A 20,810-nucleotide genomic window follows, 5' to 3' on the forward strand; every position below is an offset into this window, starting at 1 on the left:
ATTGTGCAATGAATTCATGTCGTTGACCTCATGTAAAATGACCACCCGACATGATGTTTTTGTTCGCATTTTGTCCATAAAAGGGATTTTGATCTAATATTAAGTTTTTCTTTCAAAAAAGAGCAACAGATGTAATAGTTGTCTTCAAGAGTAGCTGCTATTGTCCTCCACAAGAATCCATTAGAGTTAGAAGTCCATATTGATCATATGTAAAGGAAATGAGGAGAAATCAATATAACAATTAAGATTTACTATTTGATTTTTATGATTTTTTGTAATTTAACCATTGTAGAATTTACTTTTGTTATTTCAATCTATTTCATTTTGGTGAGGAAAAAAAAAGATATGTAAGCATTGTGGAAAATGTTTATATTAAGTAGTGTTAGCAGATTAACCATGAGAATGGTCATTTTCTTTTTGTATTTCATTATAATATTTTTAAAAAAAATCTTATTGGTCTTCTTCTACATCATAAAATTGTTAACATACTTCACACCAATTTAAATTTTGTTTCAATTTATTGATCTTTGTAGTGAATCATAGATTTTCAATGTTTTTGCTCGAAAGCATAATTTTTTCCACTATATATGATTTCTGAATTTTAGTTGGCTTTTCCTAGTTATAGTTGGGATTAATAAATTTTTGGTACAGCCTAGTTATATCATATCTCATTTAATATGATATTTTCAAAGATCATTGTCATGAGATGTGGCTTGTGCAAGACATGTTATCCATCCAAGAAATGTTCATGAATTGATGGAAAGAGTGTTAGTTTGAGTTGTTACGGATGAAGATATGCACTTTGGATGGAGATATGATACATCTAGTGTTTTAGCATTTACAAATTTTAGTATGCTTGAAGAATATTTTAAGTCTATGTTCTGCAGGTAATCCTCTCCATTGCTAAAATTATAGAGATCTTTTTATTTTTATTTTTAATCAAAGATATAGTTATTGTCAGGAATAAGAGTTATGGAGGGGTAAGATGCATTTACACGAATGTTTCAAATGGTTTCATTCAATCAATTTTTAAATTAAAAACTTCTATAAATTTCAGGCGCAACTAGCATTCTAAGGGAGACTCATTTTGAATTGAATTAGCTATTGAAGGCTCATAGTTTTCCATTCCCATTTTAGGATCATAAGAATTTCTTATGGGAGAAAACCCAAATTATTTTTTTGGAGGATTTAAAGATTAGGTTTCATTGTGGTAATGCTCTAGCATTAGTTTTGTCATAACTAAAAAAATTTGAAAATATAGCAACCTAGAAAATGGAAAAACACTCATGTGTGTATATCTAGTTCCAATGTCCTTCTGAGACCTGATTTGTCATTTTACTTCCATGATGATGGCTTTGTTAGAGATACCAAAAATATGGCAATCTAATTAAAATATGTATTTGATCAATGATGATCTTATAGGATGGCTTATTTAGGTATATTGTTTGGTGGCTAAAAATTGACTCTAGCATTTCTAGGGGAAGAAACCATTTCTTCTTTCCAATAATACTACACATTATAGGGTGATTCCATGGCCTCCTTCATGCTTGTAATCTTGGCTTTACAAAAATTGTAGCATGGGGTCATTTGAACCTCATTAATGCCTAGGCCCAGGCACAATCTTTCTTCAACTTTAACAAAATTTAATTGTAATTCATGCTCCATTTACAAGATCAAATAGTGTCCCTAAACTTTTGTATACTAGTAATACCCCTGAAAATCCTTTCATTATCTATCCATCCTATCAACTTGTGTTCAATGCAATATTATGACATATAAATATGTGTGAAATGACTATTTTATGAATTAATACAATATATGAAAGTTAAATGTGTAGGATCATGTGATACGTTTTATAAACAAATTGTGGGTGTAAATGATTACTGGTGAAAAGATGAAATATGATATTTTCAAGGGCCTAAAAAATCTGTTGGGGCTCAATAAAAATTTGTATCTACTTGGCTCCACTACCATTTCATTATAAGGTGCTCCTCATGTTGCTTTCCATGTGTTGAAGAAGGCCTACAAAGCCAAAGAGAGATTTATTAGTAAAGATTTACTTAGTGATAAAGTAAGACATCTCTAGAGCTTTGTGATGAATACTTTCCACAACACAAATAGTTTCCATAACCTGAATCCTCCTTTAAAAGAAACATCAAATTTATTTAGTAGAATAACTTTTTGGACAAAGATCACATAAAATTTTCAAAAATAGACAACTAGAACATGAATGAAAATGAATGAGTTTAAGGACTTTGAAGACTTCAAGCTTCCAACCAATAATTGCAAAAAATGCATGATAGATAATTGCAAAAAAATGCCTTTTTGGATAAAGATTGCATAAATTTTTCAAAAATAGACAACCAAAATATGAATAAAAATGAATAAGTTTAAGGACTCTGAAGACCTCAAGTTTCCATTCAATAATTGCAAAAAAATGCATGATAGAAATGGGTTAGAAACCCTTGAAATGTTTTTTGAGGAAAACATTTTCCTGCCAAGAATAAGTACACTAAAGACTTAAAATCTTTGACAAAATTGCTAAAAGATTTTTTTGGATAAGCATTGTATAAAGAGATAGGAGACACAACAAACAAGATATAGTGGGGGTGTACAGAAGACATGCATGAAAATTTTCAGCTGAGGTCTTGGGCTTCTTAGTTTGTAGCAATTGATTCCATCATGTTCATAGTAAAAGAAATTTTAATTATGGAGGTGGAGACCCAATCTAATTTTTTGGGGATTTCTATTATCAACTATGACATTCATGATAGTAAAAAGAATGGACATGGAAGGGACAATATATTTCAAGGGAAGGATCATATCATTCAAACTATTGGAAACAATTGCATCTTTGAGATCTTGAATACCCAATTCATCAGCCAATTTATATACTTCATCTGTAATGGACACCCTTGGATGTCCCAAAAAACTAAACCAAATTGCTGAAAGGAATTATGTCAAACAGTTTGCATTCAACTTCTTATTTCTCCATTTAATGTTTTAAACCCCTTATAACTCAGGAAATCAAACATTTATTGTTTGTTGTGTTTCGTGCATGGAATTGGTATCATACAACATAAACAAGAAAGAAACTACAATGATATGCAAAGTGGAAATGAACTGCTGCTAATAAAATGTTATTTTCAGAATTCATAAAACCAAATACATGGCAGATTTATCAACTCACTAATTACTTCAGCAGTATTGACATAATACTCCAGCCCATGCTTACGAACTTGCTGCTACAATACTTTGTCCTTCAATCAGTCCACTACCTTCATAATACCATTCCCTCCAAGCGGCATAAGCGTCGGACAAGTAGTGAAGAAGATATGAGCAAAATACCAAATCTGCCTGTAGCCAGAAATGCAACTAAACTACCTGATAATGAAGCCGATAACAAAGAATTCCAAATGCCAAACCCCAAGGGAATGACGTTTAGAATGTTACAAGAGAGGATAAACATCCTCAAATGCCAAGAACAGAGCTGCAACTCACACACCAATTTCTTCTCATATTCAACCTGCCTAATGAAGCCACAAATGCTTCCTTTTATTCTATTTCCAAGGGTCCGCTCAACTCATATGGGCAATGTGGGATAAAAGATGTGTAATATATAAAACATATATTAAAATACCCCTTATGTCTCCCTTAGGTACACATCACCATAAAATAAATATTAAAGTAACACTTTAATATTTTACAATTAAATTAGACGTTACTTTAATAAAACTTCAAGCATTAAAATGTATTAGCAATCGGACTCCGAATAATGTGAGTGATAGCTCATCGGAAAGCTCTCACCGAGGAGTATCGAATCCAATCACCAAAATTGACCTACACTATGTCCTGCCAACTTACTAAAAATAGTAAGTATGCCTAAAACTAAGTAAATCAACTTCGTTTTGGCCCAAACTGGAAATGACTAGGCCAAAACACTCCAGGATCCCATTAAACCCTTCATTAGCCCTTGGGATCATGTAGAACAAGGCTAACACAAACACACTTGGTCAACTGCTAAAATGGGGACATTACAGTCCGCCCCCCTTGAAATTGCTTGTCCTCAAGCAATCTCAGTCTAGCCTGCTGAATAACCTGCTCACTCTCCCATGTAGAATCTTCCTCCGGCAGGTCTTTCCATATGACCAAATACTCCTTCACTATCCTGTTTCTAAGCTTCCTCTCTCTGGTGTCTAGAATAGCCTCATGTACTAACACAAGCTTCCCCTCCTCATCCAAAGGGGGTAAATCTACAGAAGGCACTACACTTTGACCAATGGCTTTCTTAAGCCTAGACACATGAAACACATTGTGCACTCGATTGTCCTCTGGAAGCTCAAGCTCATAGGTGACTTTGCCCACTTTGTGAATCACCCTGTAGGGACCATAAAATCTAGGTTTCAACTTTTCAGCTCTGCTCTTCTTGAGCAATGACTGTCTATATGGTTGTAGCCTCAAGTAAACCATATCCCCTACCTCAAAGCTACAATCTATTCGGTGTTGATCAGCATACAATTTTTGTTGATTCTGGGCCTGTTGTATATTCTCTTTGAGCACTTTCAGGAAATCCTGACTATCCTGTAATAAGTTTTTGGCTTTGGGCACTCTACTGTCCCCCAAAACTAAATCCATGAAGCTAGGTGCTTCATAACCATAGAGTGCCATAAAAGGAGTCATCTTGATGGACATATGATAAGTGGTGTTATAACAATACTCTCCCATATGCAACCATCTGATCCAAGCCTTTTGTTGTGTAGTTACATAGTTCCTCAAATATCCTTCTGCCCATTTATTCACAATCTCTATTTGCCCATCTGTTTGCGGATGATAACTAGTGCTAGGTGTAAGATCTGTACCACACAACCTAAACAACTCTTGCCAAAAATCACTCATAAACTTACTATCCCGGTCACTGACAATGAATCTGGGCAACCCATGTAACTTGAATATCTCTCTAAAGAAAAGATCTGCCACCTGTGCTGCTGTGTAAGTGGACGGAATAGCAAAGAAGTGAGAAAACTTCGTCAAGTGGTCCACCACCACATAGATGCAATCCCTTCCCTGCACTCATGGTAAACCAGTGATGAAGTCCATCGAAATACTTTCCCATTTCCTATCAGGAATGGGCAAGGGCTGTAATAAACCTGTAGGAAATGTGTGCTCTCCTTTATTCTGTTGACAAACCACACACTCCCTGACATACCTCTGAACATCATCCTTGAGCCCTTTCCATGAAAATCACTCTCGGATCTGCCTGTAGGTCTTGAAGACCCTTGAATGTCCAACTGTGGGTGCATCATGAAATGCCTTCAGTATTGCCTCTCTCAAATGTGATGATGGAATCAAATTAACCCTGTCCTGAACTCTGATCAATCCATTTATCACCTCATAGCGATCATCCTGTATGGTACTTGAAATCAATCCAGAAGCCCAAGCATCTCCGACATACTCTGCTATAATTCGATCTCTCCAATCTCCTGAAATCTCTGCCAGAGCACATAAGTGAGGTCTCCGAGATAAGGCATCAGCCACCACATTTTTCTTACCTTTGAAAAACTCTATGTCAAAGTCATAAGCCTGCAAGTTAGTCATCCATTTTTGTTGCCGGTCATTAAGATCATGCTGGCTCATGAAGTATTTAATACTGTTGTGATCAATCTTGATCACAAAACGTCCACCTACCAAATATAATCAAAATTTGGCCAATGCATGCATCATGGCCAACATCTCCCGGTCATAGATAGAATAACTTTTCTCAACTCCCTGGAGCTTCCTACTCTCGAATGCAATGGGATGCTTCTCCTGCATCAATACTGCTCCAATCCCATCACCTGATACATCACAATGAAGCTCAAAAGGCTTCATGAAATTCGGTAGAGCTAGAACTGGACATGAAGACATTACTTGCTTGAAATGCTCAAAACACCTCTATGTTGCCCCTGTCCACATGAAGGCTCCTTTCCTGGTAAGATTTGTCAAGGGTGTAGCAATCTGTGAGAATCCCTTAACAAACCTCCTATAAAAACCACATAAACCAAAGAATCCCTTAAGTTGTGTAAGGTTTGTGGGAGTAGGCCACTCTACAATAGCTCTAATCTTTTCGGGATCAACCCGAACACCATCTGCACTAATGATATGCCCAAGGTAAAGGAGCTCAGTCATTCCAAACTCACATTTAGATTCCTTGGCATACAATGACTCTCTCTCCAGAATAGATAACACCTCCTCTAGATGATGTAAGTGCTCCTCCCAGGTCTTACTGAAGACCAAGATGTCATCAAAGAAGATCAAGACAAATCTCCTCAGCTGCTTCCTGAATACCTGGTTCATACAACTTTGAAATGTAGCAGGTGCATTAGTTAGACCAAATGGCATAACCATGAACTCAAAGTGGCCATAGTGACATCAGAAGGCTATTTTCTCAATGTCCTTTGCTCTCATCTTGATCTGATGGTATTCGGATCACAAATCAATTTTGGTGAAGAAGCATGCCCCATGCAACTCATCAATCAACTCATCAATCCTAGGAATAGGATAACTGTTTTTAATTGTTTTCTTATTCAGTGCCTTGTAATCAATGCACATGCGCATCGTCCCATCCTTCTTCTTTACCAATACTACTGCTAAAGCAAAGGGGCTCTTACTGGGCCTGATATGCCCTATCTCCAACAAATCCTTAATCGCCTTCTCTATCTCATCCTTGTGTTTCTTAGGATGATGATAGGGAGTAATCATAACTGGTTTGGATCCCTCCTCGAGCTCAATAACATGTTCCATCCCTCTGTCAGGAGGAACCCCATGAGGAATATCGCTAAATACTTTAGTGTGTCTATCAAGTATCTTCTGGATATCTGGTGGATGACTCTTTTCTTGTGGCTCTGGTGAAGTTGGCATAATGTAGCATTTTTTCGCCCACTCTATGTCATCATGATGAAAAAGTCTCTGCATTCTCCTCAAGGACACTACTCTGCAACCTCCATCTAAAAGTCCTCTAAGTGCCATAGTTCTGCCCTCATGCTAGAATCTCATCTCCAATTTTGCTAGATTGAGTGTGAACTCAACTAGTGAAGCCATCCATGTCATGCCGAGGATGACATCATAATCTCCCATGTCCACAACATAGAACTCATCCTCCAACTCGTAGCCATCTCCAAACTTGATGCGAAGATTAGATATCTTCCGAGTGCATAATAACTTATCACCATTAGCCACCATGACTCTAAACCCATCATGCTCCTCTGTCTGTAACCCTCTCCTGGCTACCAACTGTGCATCTATGAAGTTATGTGTAGCCCCAGTGTCAATAAGAGATATCACTTTCTGCCCCTGGATAGTGCCCTAACCTTAAATGCGATTGCCTTTTGGGCCCCTGTCAAGCGTGCCAACGATCTATCATCCTTAGGAATGTTTCTCTCCTTTATAGTGTTACCCTCATCTGAATCAGAGTGCTAATCCTCCCCTTTTGACTCTGACTCTTCTGCTAAAAAATACTCCATTTGATTTGCCTTAGCCTTGAGAGAACATTTATGAGATAAGTCCCAAGGCTCTCTACAATGGAAGCACAACTTCTTCTTTCGAAGTTCATTCAAGGTTTCATTGTCTAGTCCTTTTGATCCTTCTTTGGGTTTGCTATACTCTTTCTGAAATAGTTTTTTGTCTTTGTCCTTGCGGTAGGAAGAATCTGTTGAATGGTTTTTTCCTTTGTATACCGAAGGGGCTAAATCTCGTGCCTTTTTAGTTGTTTCAGCTAAGGTGAGTGGATCATGTCCCTTCACCCAACCTCGTAATGGATCAGCAAGACCATCATAAAATAACACCACCAATCTCCTAGGAGAGATATCAGTAACAAGTACAGACAAGCGCTGAAACTTAGCAATGTAAGCATCCACAGAACCTGACTATTTTAACTGTGCTAGCTCCTTCAAATGTAACTCGGGATCCTTATTGTCAAATCTCCCAATCAATGTTTCGGTGAATTCCTCATAGGATGTAATCTGATTATGCCCCAAAGTCACCATGCCATGATGCCACCATTCACATGAAATGCCATCCAAGTGCATAGCCGCATACTTGATAGCCTCCTCCTCAGGCATAAGATTTAGCTGCAAGTATGTATCTACCTTCTGCACCCAAGCTCATGCAGTCATCTTCCCTGAAGCATCATAATAAGGTAAATAAAGTTTTCCAACTTTCTTCCTCAGCTCAAAGTTTTGATTCCTCCCTCCTGCTTTAAGCATGTGTCTCATCCTCAAGTCCATATAATCTCTAAGAGAAATATCCGCCTGAAACTCCAGTCCACTAGCCTCCCAGTCCCTCCTGAACTAATCCTGTAACTTGGTAATCTGCGGTTCGTTTACTAGTTGAACCGGATCTTTGGGTGGGAAAGTGGGTAGAAGAGGTCTCGAGCTCATAGTCTGCATTGGGCGTGCAACGTGTCTAAAGTTATCAGCCTCATTCCCATTGTTGCCGTGTCCATTATTACCATTAATGTTATTCTCAGGACCATTGTTGTTGCCTTGGCCTCCATGGTTATTGTTTCCCTCATTGTTATTGTTTCTGTTGTTGGCATCATGGATTAATATTGACACCCATCTGTCTAGCCATGAGCTACAACATCATGTCCATTTGCCTATTCTTCTCCTACTGCATACGCTGCCCCTGCTCTAATGAATCCAGTAACTATCTGAACAGTACCTCCCCCTGATCTGGACCAGCATTTCCACCTTCACCTAATCCTGTATTCTTGTCATCTCGATCACCCATATTATTGCCCTGATCAAAGAATATCTCCTTTGTGTCTGTATGGTTGGATTCAATGTCCACCTGCACGGATGTACTAGATTGTTTGCTTTGCAAGTCTGAAATCCTATTTTGTCTTGCTCTGGTATCGCGAAAATTATAAGACCCCTGTCTCATGCTCAAACATAAATGCTTAGCCTGTGTTTTTTATTTATTTCTGATTTTAGTGTTTTGACATTTTGTCAAACACTTTTTCCCTCTATCCGGCTGTTCCAAATTCCCTATAAGACCTCCACAGGATGGCAAGACTTATAGCTCTGATACCACTGTAATGGACACCCCTGGATGTCCCAAAAAACTAAACCAAATTACTGAAAGGAATTATGTCAAACAGTGTGCATTCAACTTCTTATTTCTCCGTTTAATGTTTTAAACCCCTTATAACTCCAGAAATCAAATGTTTATTGTTTGTTGTGTTTCATGCATGGAATTGGTATCATACAACATAAACAAGAAAGAAACTAAAATGATATGCAAAGTGGAAATGAACTGCTACTAATAAAATGTTATTTTCAGAATTCATAAAACCAAATACATGGCAGATTTATCAACTCACTAATTACTTCAGCAGTATTGACATAATACTCCAGCCCACGCTTACAAACTTGCTGCTACAATACTTTGTCCTTCAATCAGTCCACTACCTTCATAATACCATTCCCTCCAAGCGACATAAGCGTCGGACAAGTAGTAAAGAAGATATGAGCAAAATACCAAATCTGCCTGTAGCCAAAAATGCAACTAAACTACCTGATAATGAAGCTGATAACAAAGAATTCCAAAGGCCAAACCCCAAGGGAATGATGTCTAGAATGTTACAAGAGAGGATAAATGTCCTCAAATGCCAAGAATAGAGCTGCAACTCACACACCAATTTCTTCTCATATTCAACCTGCCTAATGAAGCCACAAATGCTTCCTTTTATTCTATTTCCAAGGGTCCGCTCAACTCATATGGGCAATGTGGGATAAAAGATGTGTAATATATAAAACATATATTAAAATACCCCTTATGTCTCCCTTGGGTACACATCACCATAAAATAAATATTAAAGTAACACTTTAATATTTTACAATTAAATTAGACGTTACTTTAATAAAACTTCAGGCATTAAAATGTATTAGCAATCAGACTCCAAATAATGCGAGTGATAGCTCATTGGAAAGCTCTCACCGAGGAGTATCGAATCCAATCACCAAAATTGACCTGCACTGTGTCCTGCCAACTTACTAAAAATAGTAAGTATGCCTAAAACTAAGTAAATCAACTTCGTTTTGGCCCAAACTGGAAATGACTAGGCCAAAACACTCCAGGATCCCATTAAACCCTTCGTTAGCCCTCGAGACCATGTAGAACAAGGCTAACGCACACACACTTGGTCAACTACTAAAATGGGGACATTACATCATCAACATCATTTGAGCTATGAAAACAACATCTTCTACAATACAACTAGCTCAAAACTTCTTTGCCAATACTTGGATTGTACTGATGCAAGGCATCTAAAATGGATGAAATGGGTTTGGACTCTTCTTTTTGTAAGCTTTGTTTGCTTTTCATCTTCTCCCTGGTTATTATAGTATCTTTTGAGAGCCTCAAAATGGAACTTGATTTCAACTCCACTTAATTTGAGATTTCCCATTCCTTCATTTGAGAAATGATGAAAATTGAAAATTGTGATTGATGATATACCAAGGAATGAGAAAATCACTCCAAATATTTATATTGACTTCATTTTGGCCCTCTATTGAGTGAAATAACCTCAGTTGCCCATTTTTTATCGATGTCCAAGCTTGGGGATTTCCTTGGGATGCCATTTTGAAAATCTTTCTGATTCATTTTCTATTTGATAATTATAATAATCTTTATCCAATATTACGAATTAAATATAATTGAACACAATAAATAGATATTTGTACAAGGACACACCTCCTAGCATGTATCTATTCATCCAACTCTTGTCTTTAACTAGTCATTAAGTTTTATAATCTAGTAAAGAGACAAAAGATTTATATTGTGTGCATAGAGAATCAAAATCTTCTTCTAATTTAATCTACACGAGCATTAATAGGCAAAAGCCTACAATGCAATGGTAACTTGTGAGGCTCTCACGTGGGAGGTCTTGGGTTCGAATTTACATTCGCTTAAAATATAATAATAATTAATTCCAACAAATAATAATAATTAATCTAGCCTTTGGCTATCTACCGATAAAAAATTTTTTTTAAAAATTGCACTCATTAAATAAATGCAAGCCACTGACATATATATAAAAGAGATATTCTTATCAGACATTTGCCGATATATATATATTTACATATTTGAAGTTAAATTTTTTTATTGGTAAACATCTGAAGTCTAGATTAAATATTGTTATTTGTTTTAATTAATTTTTTGATGTGTTAAGGGAATTCAAACCCAAGACCTCCCACATGAGAGGCTCACAAGTTACCATTCTGTTATAGGCTCTTGCCTAATTTAAAGTTAAAATTAATTTTTAGTTTGAGCATGAATATTTTCTATAAGAAAAATTAATTATTTTCACAATATCTAATATTCTTACAATATCTAACTAAATTGAAATTCTATTTACAATGGCAGCAAAAGTATTGGTACACTATTCCAATTTGAAAATTGGCCTTTGAAAAACTATTAGATATTGTAGAATATTACTTTTAAAAATATATTATATTAATATGATAGTCATAACAAGAGGTGGGTATATGAAGAACCTAACATCACAATTGTTGCCAAATCATCCCACCAACTATTGTAATTGGTACATTTAATCACTTTATTAATAGAAAAATAATCGTTCATCATTCAATATGAATGGTTAAAGAGTAGTTTTTTTTGTAATAGATTTAGTTTTTTGTTATTGAATTATTTTTCCCACTTATTGACTTCATGGATTAGTCTCTAGTGCAAGATTGCAACAATTTTTGGATTTTTAGAATGATTCCATTACCAAAAGTGGTATCAATTATTGAGAAAGAATAAAAAACTACAAATAGTTTGCATTGTGGACAACAAAGCAAATTGATTCTTGAAGATGTTATTTAAAATGTTTAATTTATAAATAGATAACTTACCTTTCTTTTAGGTAGCTTGAGTTGGGAAAGTATATTGGAGAATCTATGTGTAGAATGATAATTTTTGGAACTCTTGTGGCATCTTTCTCAAAATCTTTGTAAGAAATGTAATAGGAGGCGTTGAACTATTAAAGCAAGCACCTGCTTAATTATTTTACCAGTTCTTTTAATAGATACCAAATTCAAAACTATATTGTGTAGAGACAAATATATTCTTATTTTTTCATGGGAAATGCATACTTGTTGTTTCATGGCCCCTAACTATGAAATATTAAAGATTATCAACATATTACTGTGATAAGACCAGTTTCAATAGATCACTCAACAAAAGCTACCGTGCAAACTTAAAAATCAATTTTACGCACCTGCAACATGCATTTAAACTATGGTCTTAGGAATTTCCTTTATTAAAATGACGTTTAAATTTTTTGTTTCTATATTTTAGGGGGTTTGATGACTATTTTTTTCAAAAAGTCATATGGGCCTGTCTTCTTGTATTTTTATTCGTAGCATTGTATTGAGCATTTTATGTGTGTCTAACAAGGAATCAATTATATGGATGCAAGAAAGTGTGGAAACTTGAGATTAATACATATGAGATTTGGGCTATGTTCTTCAATGGGGCTAAAACTCATACCAGTAATGGAGGACTGACTTTTGCTAGTCCCACTTTGCATGTTGAGAAAAACTAATTTTATAGCTAGATTTGAACTTGTTTGTGCAAAGGATATTGTAAAATATGATATACATATGGATCTTAAATTGTAATTTTTAGCATGCATAGTAGATGTTGATATTGTTCGTTGTAGTTGCCAGAGTTTTGTAAATATTGTATCCCTAGAGAAATCTCAATTGAGAAGACATAATAGCAGTAAAATGGTCACTGTTATAAAAGGGAACTAGTGCTAGAGTTCCAAAACATCAATACAATATAGGCTATTATAATAGTAAAATATTTTTATTGAAATACATTAACCAGTACTTCATATTAGTACCATGTGAATGATAAAGTGGTGGAATATACTTTAGGAACTAGTCACATACATTGAGTTCTTGTTGTGTTAAATAATTTGCTCTAAAACAAAAATGCTCTATTGAACTAAATCAAAACCCAATTGAAATCCTCCAATTTTTCTGGGTAGGCTTTCTTTCTCTAAATTTCATTACTGTTTTGTGCAATGCTATGCCAAATAACAACGCCATGCTACTCCACTAACCAAGGCAAGGACTCCAGCTACTCATGCAGGTCTTGTTTAATATAAATATTTGTTTTTCAAATATTATTTAATACATTAAATCTAATCTAATTCAAATATTCTCTTAATAAATAAGCATCACCTAGTGGTATGTGCTTGTTGTTATAGTTAATTGCATTTGAATTGACCTTACACTTATATACTATTAAATCTTCAAAGGAATGTATATTATAAGGATGCTTTCACAAACAAAAAATTATTATTTTTGCATAATAGCCATTATAAAGTTGAAAATAAACTAAAGTAGGGAGATATTTAAAGCACTCACTAACCTCATAAAAGATCCAATGTAGTGATGCCTTTTAATTTATAATAAAAATTATATTATCAAAAAAAATGTAGTTGATTTTTAATGTTTAACTTTTATTTTAATTTCATATAAGAATGTAATAAATAGTAAGTGTAATGAATATATTAAATTTTATTTAGCATGGAAAAAATTGTAGTTGGTTTTTAGGGTTCAATTGTCATTTTAATTATTAATTTTTAATAAGCAAAAATATGATATGGGTATGCATGCATTGAAAGTATATATGGAAATATTGTGACAATCTTATTACAATTAATCATGTAAAACCTACTATTTAATGTGCACTAATTTTTTTTGTGTACTTTTCATAATATTATTTGAATTATATTTTACTATTGACTTGCACCTCCTTTTAATATAAGTACTAGTTTTATAAGTAGGGGAGATGAACCAATAATTGAGGCAAGTCCAATAGTCGACCACCCTCTTGTGAATATATCATCCAATCTTCCAACATATTTTTACTATATATTGTAATCAATTGATCTATTTGTAAATATATAAAAATTCAAATGTTGATAAAAATAGACCAATACTTGAAGATGTGAAAATTTATAAATGTTATAGCCAAAATACATAAATGAATTCATTAAAAAGTCAAATAATTTTTTTTGCCTCAAACAAAATATCATAGCTATCTATTATATGTGTGTCACTTAAAAATAATATGTTCGCTTGATAGAAAAAGATGCTCACTTAAATAAATATTGATATCTTAGTGTACAAATATTGTTCTTATGTGTACAACTATTGGGGTAGCAATGTATATACATAAAGTAGATCATATTAATAATATGTCTCATCACAAATATAAAAGGTGAATAGAAATAAATGCCTTGTATTTTCTCATGAAATGTGTGAGATTGTGTGTTCAACTATTCATCCCTTTGTGTTGGATATAGGTTGTATTTTATATAATAATGTGTTATTTTTATTACAACAAATATATTTTTCACATTGAAGTATTTGTCCTTTTGTGTGTAATATTAAAGTTATATATAGCAAATATTTATGACTAGTAATAAATATAATGGTACCCTGCCTTGGATCTAGTGAAGGAGTTGAATAGGTTGGCTACAGTTTGGGTCAGACCCCCCCACCACCCATAGTATTGGGATGAAAGGGTCCTCAAGTTGATTGGGAACTCCTTTGGGCATTTCATTGTTGCGGATTTGGTTATTTTTCAGAAGTCTTGGCTAGTTTTGACGAGATTCAACATGAATGTGATTATTGGTGTTACACTTCTTGAGTCCATAGTGTTGAGTTTGAAGTGGGGGAAGAAGATTCAACCTATAGTTTATGAGAATGTGGGGTTGTTCTGCCAAAATTGCTTAATGTTTGGACATGTAATTGTGGATTATAAAAAGATGAGTAAGCATTTTGGAATCAAAGGCGAGAAGTTGAGGGAGAAAGAAGTAGTGGTCCCACCTAATGAGAAGGTGGAAGAGCAAGTTGGAGGTAGGGTAGAAAAGGACTCTGCTACTCCGAAAATTCTTGAGATGGGTATTGAGGAGATGAATAAGTTGCTCACTAGTTCTCATGGGGATGGGCTTTGGGTTGAGGAGTCCCATGGGCTCATTGAGAGGCCTTTGTAGGTGGGAGGGTCTTTAGGTGTGGTGGAGGAAGGAGAGATTGTTGACACTGATGGGGGTGATCATTTCCCCTTCTTGTAAGGAATATAGGATCTTCTAAAAAAACCAAGCAAAATAAGGTGATTGAGGAGGTGTGTAGGGAATTGGAGGGAATGTGCAAGGACATTAAGGAAGTCAAGGGGATTGCATTGGTTGATAAAGAGGGGGCCCATATGCTTAGTTGGAGTGAGAAATCCCCTTGAAAGCCAAGCCAGTGGAATCAACGATTGCTTCTTCTTCGGCCTCTGTCGCCTCTTTGGGAATAGATGAAGGAATATGGAAAACCTAGAGAAGACAAACCAGAGTGTCAAAGAAACTAGGGAAGGAGACAAAACTGGATGTGGGGAAGATGACAAAGCAAAAAAAAGGACCAAGCAAATGGCAAGGGAGGTGGTTAGTGGTAGACAACCAACCCTAGAGGCTATGACCAAGGGTAGAAAATGGTTGTCCTATCTTGGAATATGAGGGGGTTGAATAGCCTTGAGAAGCCATTTGTGCTTAAACATTAGTTGAATAATACTAGGATAAATATCCTATTGATTTAGGAAGTTAAAATATCCTTGGAAAATCTGGATAATTTTGCGGGTTATATTTGGTCGGGGGCTATTTATTGTCATAGTGAAGCGAAGGGAGCTTCGGGAGGAGTGACCACCTTTTTGAATCCTGGTGCAGGGAAAGGGAGATTTATTCACAATTATAAGTACTACCTTATTATTGAGCATAAGAAGGATGAGGAGATTTGGAATGTCATTAATGTGTATGCCCCAAACTCAAGACAAGGAAGATGTCAACTCTAGGAGGAGTTGTCCAACTTCCTATCTCATTCTAGGAACTCCTTTTGTATGGGTGATTTCAACTCTCCATTGTACCTCTCAGAGAAGGCTGGAGGAGTGATTGATTTTATTGATATTATGAAGGATTTGGTTGAATTTATAAAAGTAAATGACTTGATAGATTTGGATTTGAGAGTTGTGAAGCTCACATGGTCGAATAATAGGAAGGGGGAAGACCTCATTCAAGTCAAACTTGATAGACTCCTTGATTTAGCTGGTTGGAATGGGTTGACTTCTTCCACCCTAATGGGACTTGCTATGATGGTCTTGGATCATGCCCCTATCCTTTTCAATTGGAGGGAGGAGGTGCAGGGGGGTCCAAGGCCTTTTAGATATGAAATAATGTGGCAGTCCCACCCATACTTTAGAAAATGTGTTGAGGAGTGGTGGGACATAAATATTGAGGGTACTGCAATGTTTGGGCTATCAATTAAATTGGATAATGTGAGAAGGAATGTTGAGCCTTAGAATAAGAGATACTTTGGTGATATATTTAAGATAAAAAAGGAGATGGAAGGAAAGCTAGAGAATCTCCAAAAGGCGATGGGGGATGGTTCATCCTCAGAAGATATGATTATTGAAGAGGAAAATTGTAGGAGGTTGTGGAAAGACATTATGAATAGGAAGGAAATGTTCTGGAAACAAAGATCGATAATTTTGTGGTTGAAGTTGGGGGATAGGAATACAATGTTCTACAATAAACTAACTAAGATGGAGGAAATTGGTAACTAGGCAAGTAGTTACTTCCAAAATGCTTATAAGGAGAAGCAAAGGGTATATGATAGGGAGGCCAAGAAATGGCTGATTGACATCATGCCTAATGTGTTATCAACAGAGGAGAATGCTGATCTTTCTCATTAGGTCATGAAGAAGGAGGTGCCTAGTGCTATTTTCTCCATGAAGGCCTATAAATCTGTAGGTCTTGATGGTTTCCCCCAAACCTTCTTCCAACATTTATGGGATGTAATAAAAGTTGATGTGGTTAGAGTTGCGAGAGATTTCTTCAAGACTAAGAAGATGCTCAAAAGAATTAATAGAATGTTTTTAGTTTTGGCCCCAAAAATTAAGGACATGGTTGCTCTCACTAAATATAGACCTATTAGCTTATGCAGTACAATCTATAAGATCTTCTCTAAGATCTTGGTGAACCACTTGAAGTTGTTTCTTCATAAATTCATTGGTAAATCTCAGAATGGGTTTGTCTCGGGTCACCAAATCTTGGATGCTGCTATTACTACCCATGAGGTGCTTTACTTGATGGATAAGAGTGGTAATCTAGGTATGATTTTGAAGCTAGATATTTCAAAAGCATATGATAGGATCAGCTAGTCCTTCTTGTATGAAGTCATGGAGAAGTTAGGCTTCAGCCAAAAAGTTATAAAAATCATCAAGACTATGATTGAGACTGTGAACTACTCGGTGCTGGTGAATGGTTCACCATGGGGGAACTTTAATGGGGAAAGGGGCCTTAGGCAGGGGGACCCTATTTCACCTTATTTGTTTATCATGGTTGCTGAAGTGTTGGGAAGAGCATTCTTGAAGATGGTGGAAATGGGAGAGGTTAAAGATATTAAACTAGCCACCTCCCTCCTGACGGAGATTATACAACAATTTATGGATGATACTTTCCTAAGTGGAGTTTCTTTGGTTATTGAAGCTAGATCCTAGAAACATGTCTTGGAGATCTATGTAGTGAATGCTGACCAAAAAATTAATCTAGATAAAAGCAAGGTGTTATTCTTCAATACAGAGCATGATATTCAGAGGAGGGTGCTTAATATTTTGGGGTGCAATACAACCTTGGTACCTGATACTTATTTGGGGCTCCCAATAATTGTTAAGGATGTAAGTAATCAATTTTGGAATACTATTCTTAAAAAGATGTTGAAGAAGTTGATTGGGTGGAAGGGTAAACTCTCGAGTAGAGTGGGGAAGCTCCAACTTCTGACATCCTCCCTATAGGGTATACTTGTTTACTTCCTTTCCCTATTCAAAATCACTAAGGCTATGGCTGAGAAACTAGAGAGAATCCAAAAAACTTCTTATGGTTGGGTAGGGGGAAGAAAAGAATCGTCTGAACCTAGGGGAACCTGGTGGAGGAACTACTTAAAGGATACATAATTCTAGGGGTGGCTTAGGAGGATACTTTCATTTGGAAGGCAACTTTGTCAGGGGAATTCTCAGTTGATTCAACTTATAGGATGATATTTGAGAAGGATATGGTGCCTAATTGTTGGCAGAAGATATGGCTTAGTCGTCTGATCTCAAAAGTCAACATCTTATGGTGGGTCACTATGCATGGAAAGATTCTAACGATTGACAACCTTAGAAAAAGGGGCTTCCAAATACCTAATATATGCTATCTCTATAAAGAGGAGGAATAAAGTATCCCCCACATTTTCTTGGATTGTAGCTTTTTGAAAAATATTTGGGGAAGGATTCTCCAAGAGTTGGAGGTGGAGTGGGTTTTCAATATGAGGATAGAACAATTTGTTGTGAATTGGTAGAGCCTGTTCCACCATGCCCTTCTCATTGAAATGTGGAATGTGATCCCCCCCATTTTTTTTGGGGCATTTGGAAGGAGATAAATAATAGGGTCTTTAGAAATGAAGAAAGAAATGAAGAGATTGTATCTAGATTGATTGTCAAGATGATAGTGGATAACATGCAAAATTACAAGTGGCAGAGACTGTCATCTCTCCCTACACTGGGTGAACAAATGATTGCAGGGAAATGGAATCTTGAGGACGGATTCATGGAGGTAGATAATTCAAAGTAGCAAGCAAGAGCAAGGACAAGAGGATGCCCTCCAAAGGATAGTTGGGTAAAACTAAACTTTGATGGAGCTGTGAGAAGGGATGGGTCGGCTAGAGGGGGTATAATAAAAGATAGCATAGGCAGAATGTTGTTGGCTTATGTGGGTAATTTAGGAAAGGCTACAAATAATGTCACAGAGGATATGACTTTCCTTTAGGGCTTGAACTTGACAATTAGACTAGGATGGGAGAACGTGATGATTGAAGGAGACTCGAAGGTTATCATAAACACGGTGAAGGGTAATATGAAAGTGGTTTGGGTGATTAGAAGGATGATTGGAGAAGTGTAGCATTTATTAATGATCCTTAAGCATTATGACCTACAACATATTTATCAGGAGGGGAATGCAATGGTAGATGCAATGGCAATGACAGGCCTGAGGATGCATGGCTTATGTTGTTAGAGAGAGATGGGGGTGTTACCAATTTTGGTAATACCTTTAATGAATAAAGACAACCACCCATGATTGGGTCTACATGGAATGGTTATATTGACAATGGTGACAACTTAGTGCTAAGTCGATTGATGGGGTTGGGTCACTGTAGATAGATGGTGAGAAGTTATGGAAAGGGTACTCCCCATTATAAAGATGCAAAGTTCAAGAGGAAAAGAAAATCAAAGTATGATTTGAGTGTATTTTTTAATGATTTTCCTTATTATGAATTTGTATTGGACGGTAAGTAATAATTCAAATTTCAAATGGCATCTGTTTCTTGTTGATGATGAGATAGAGTGGAAAAGGGGTAGTGGCAACTGGCATGTGGTAACTAGATCGAGAAAAGACATGGGTATTCATGAGATTAAAGGCATATATGGGATTTATTTTGTGCAACTTCTTTTTTGCATAAATGTGACTGTGATTTCAAAATTCATTCTTGGCCTAGACTTCTGAAGGGTGCGAGTAGTGTTGAGAAGAGTACTGAAATGGGGGAGACCTATTGCATATTGAACCATCGATGATTGAGGATAGTGCTTGAAAATCCCTTACCTAGTACATGTTATGGAGGGGGGGGTCTAGTCCCATTCATGGAGGTGATGAATGGTTATGACGAGAGTTGTTCACTTCAATTTGTGAATTCTTGGGAGGACAGAAGGGTAATGGTAAATGGTATCACATTCCAGGTGTTTGAGGAAGTCATTGCTTTTGCGACAGGCCTTGCATTGAAGGGTAGGAAATTGTAGAAAGTGACAAGGGCCGCGAATGAGGCTAGCCTGAGTCACTTCTTTTAGGAGGGAGAGGAACCCATATGCCACTGCAGTGGGTTTCTAAGGGAAAAGCTTCTAGAGCCCTGGTATGAGGTGTGTCTGTTGCTGATGAAGTATCCCACTCTAGAAGGGAGGTATGGAGTGTGCTATTATTATCATTTTCCCCTCCTAAACCATTTCAAACATCGTGATAGCCTTTCCATTCCTTTCTTTTTGTTGCATGAGTTGGTTGATACTGTTTCGAATGTGAAGGAAAAAATGAAAAAGGGTGCTAATTACACTATCCTTCACTAGGGTTTGATGTTCCACCTATAACATTTTCATTTGGCCCAATTACTACATAGAATTGTTGAGGTTAACCCTTGCCCCCATCAGATCCCACCGTGAATTATTGGACCTAGGGCCCCTACCCCCAACCCTCCCCTAGTGGGTACCCTAAAGAGAGAAAGAAGACCTCACTTGGAAAAAGGGTGAATTTGAAGAAAGGGAAGGAGAAGAACCTGGTGGATTCAAAAGATGAGGTCAGAGAGGGTAGAAGAAGGTTTGGGAGACTAGCAAAGATGAATGCTAAATAGAAAATGAGAACCACTATCTTGTAGGAGGAGGATGAGTCATATTCTGATGAAACAAACCCCACCCCCCCCCCCCCCCCCCCCCCCCCACCCCCCCCCCCCCCCAAAGAAATGAATGAAACATAAGATGTTGAATTATAGAGGGGTAAAGGAGAACGATTTGGATATGGAGGTGGAAGTTTCAGATTCCTTTGCATTGGGTTTGAGAGGGGAGGAAAAAGAGAGTAAGGAGGTGACCCACGTCTCTTATGATGAATATAGTGGACCTTATGCAGGATCAGTTCTCAGAGA

This window comes from Cupressus sempervirens, chromosome 4 (genome assembly GCF_028749045.1).
Source record: "Cupressus sempervirens isolate cs-2001-9-10 chromosome 4, ASM2874904v1, whole genome shotgun sequence".
In the NCBI taxonomy this organism is placed as follows: Eukaryota; Viridiplantae; Streptophyta; class Pinopsida; order Cupressales; family Cupressaceae; genus Cupressus; species Cupressus sempervirens.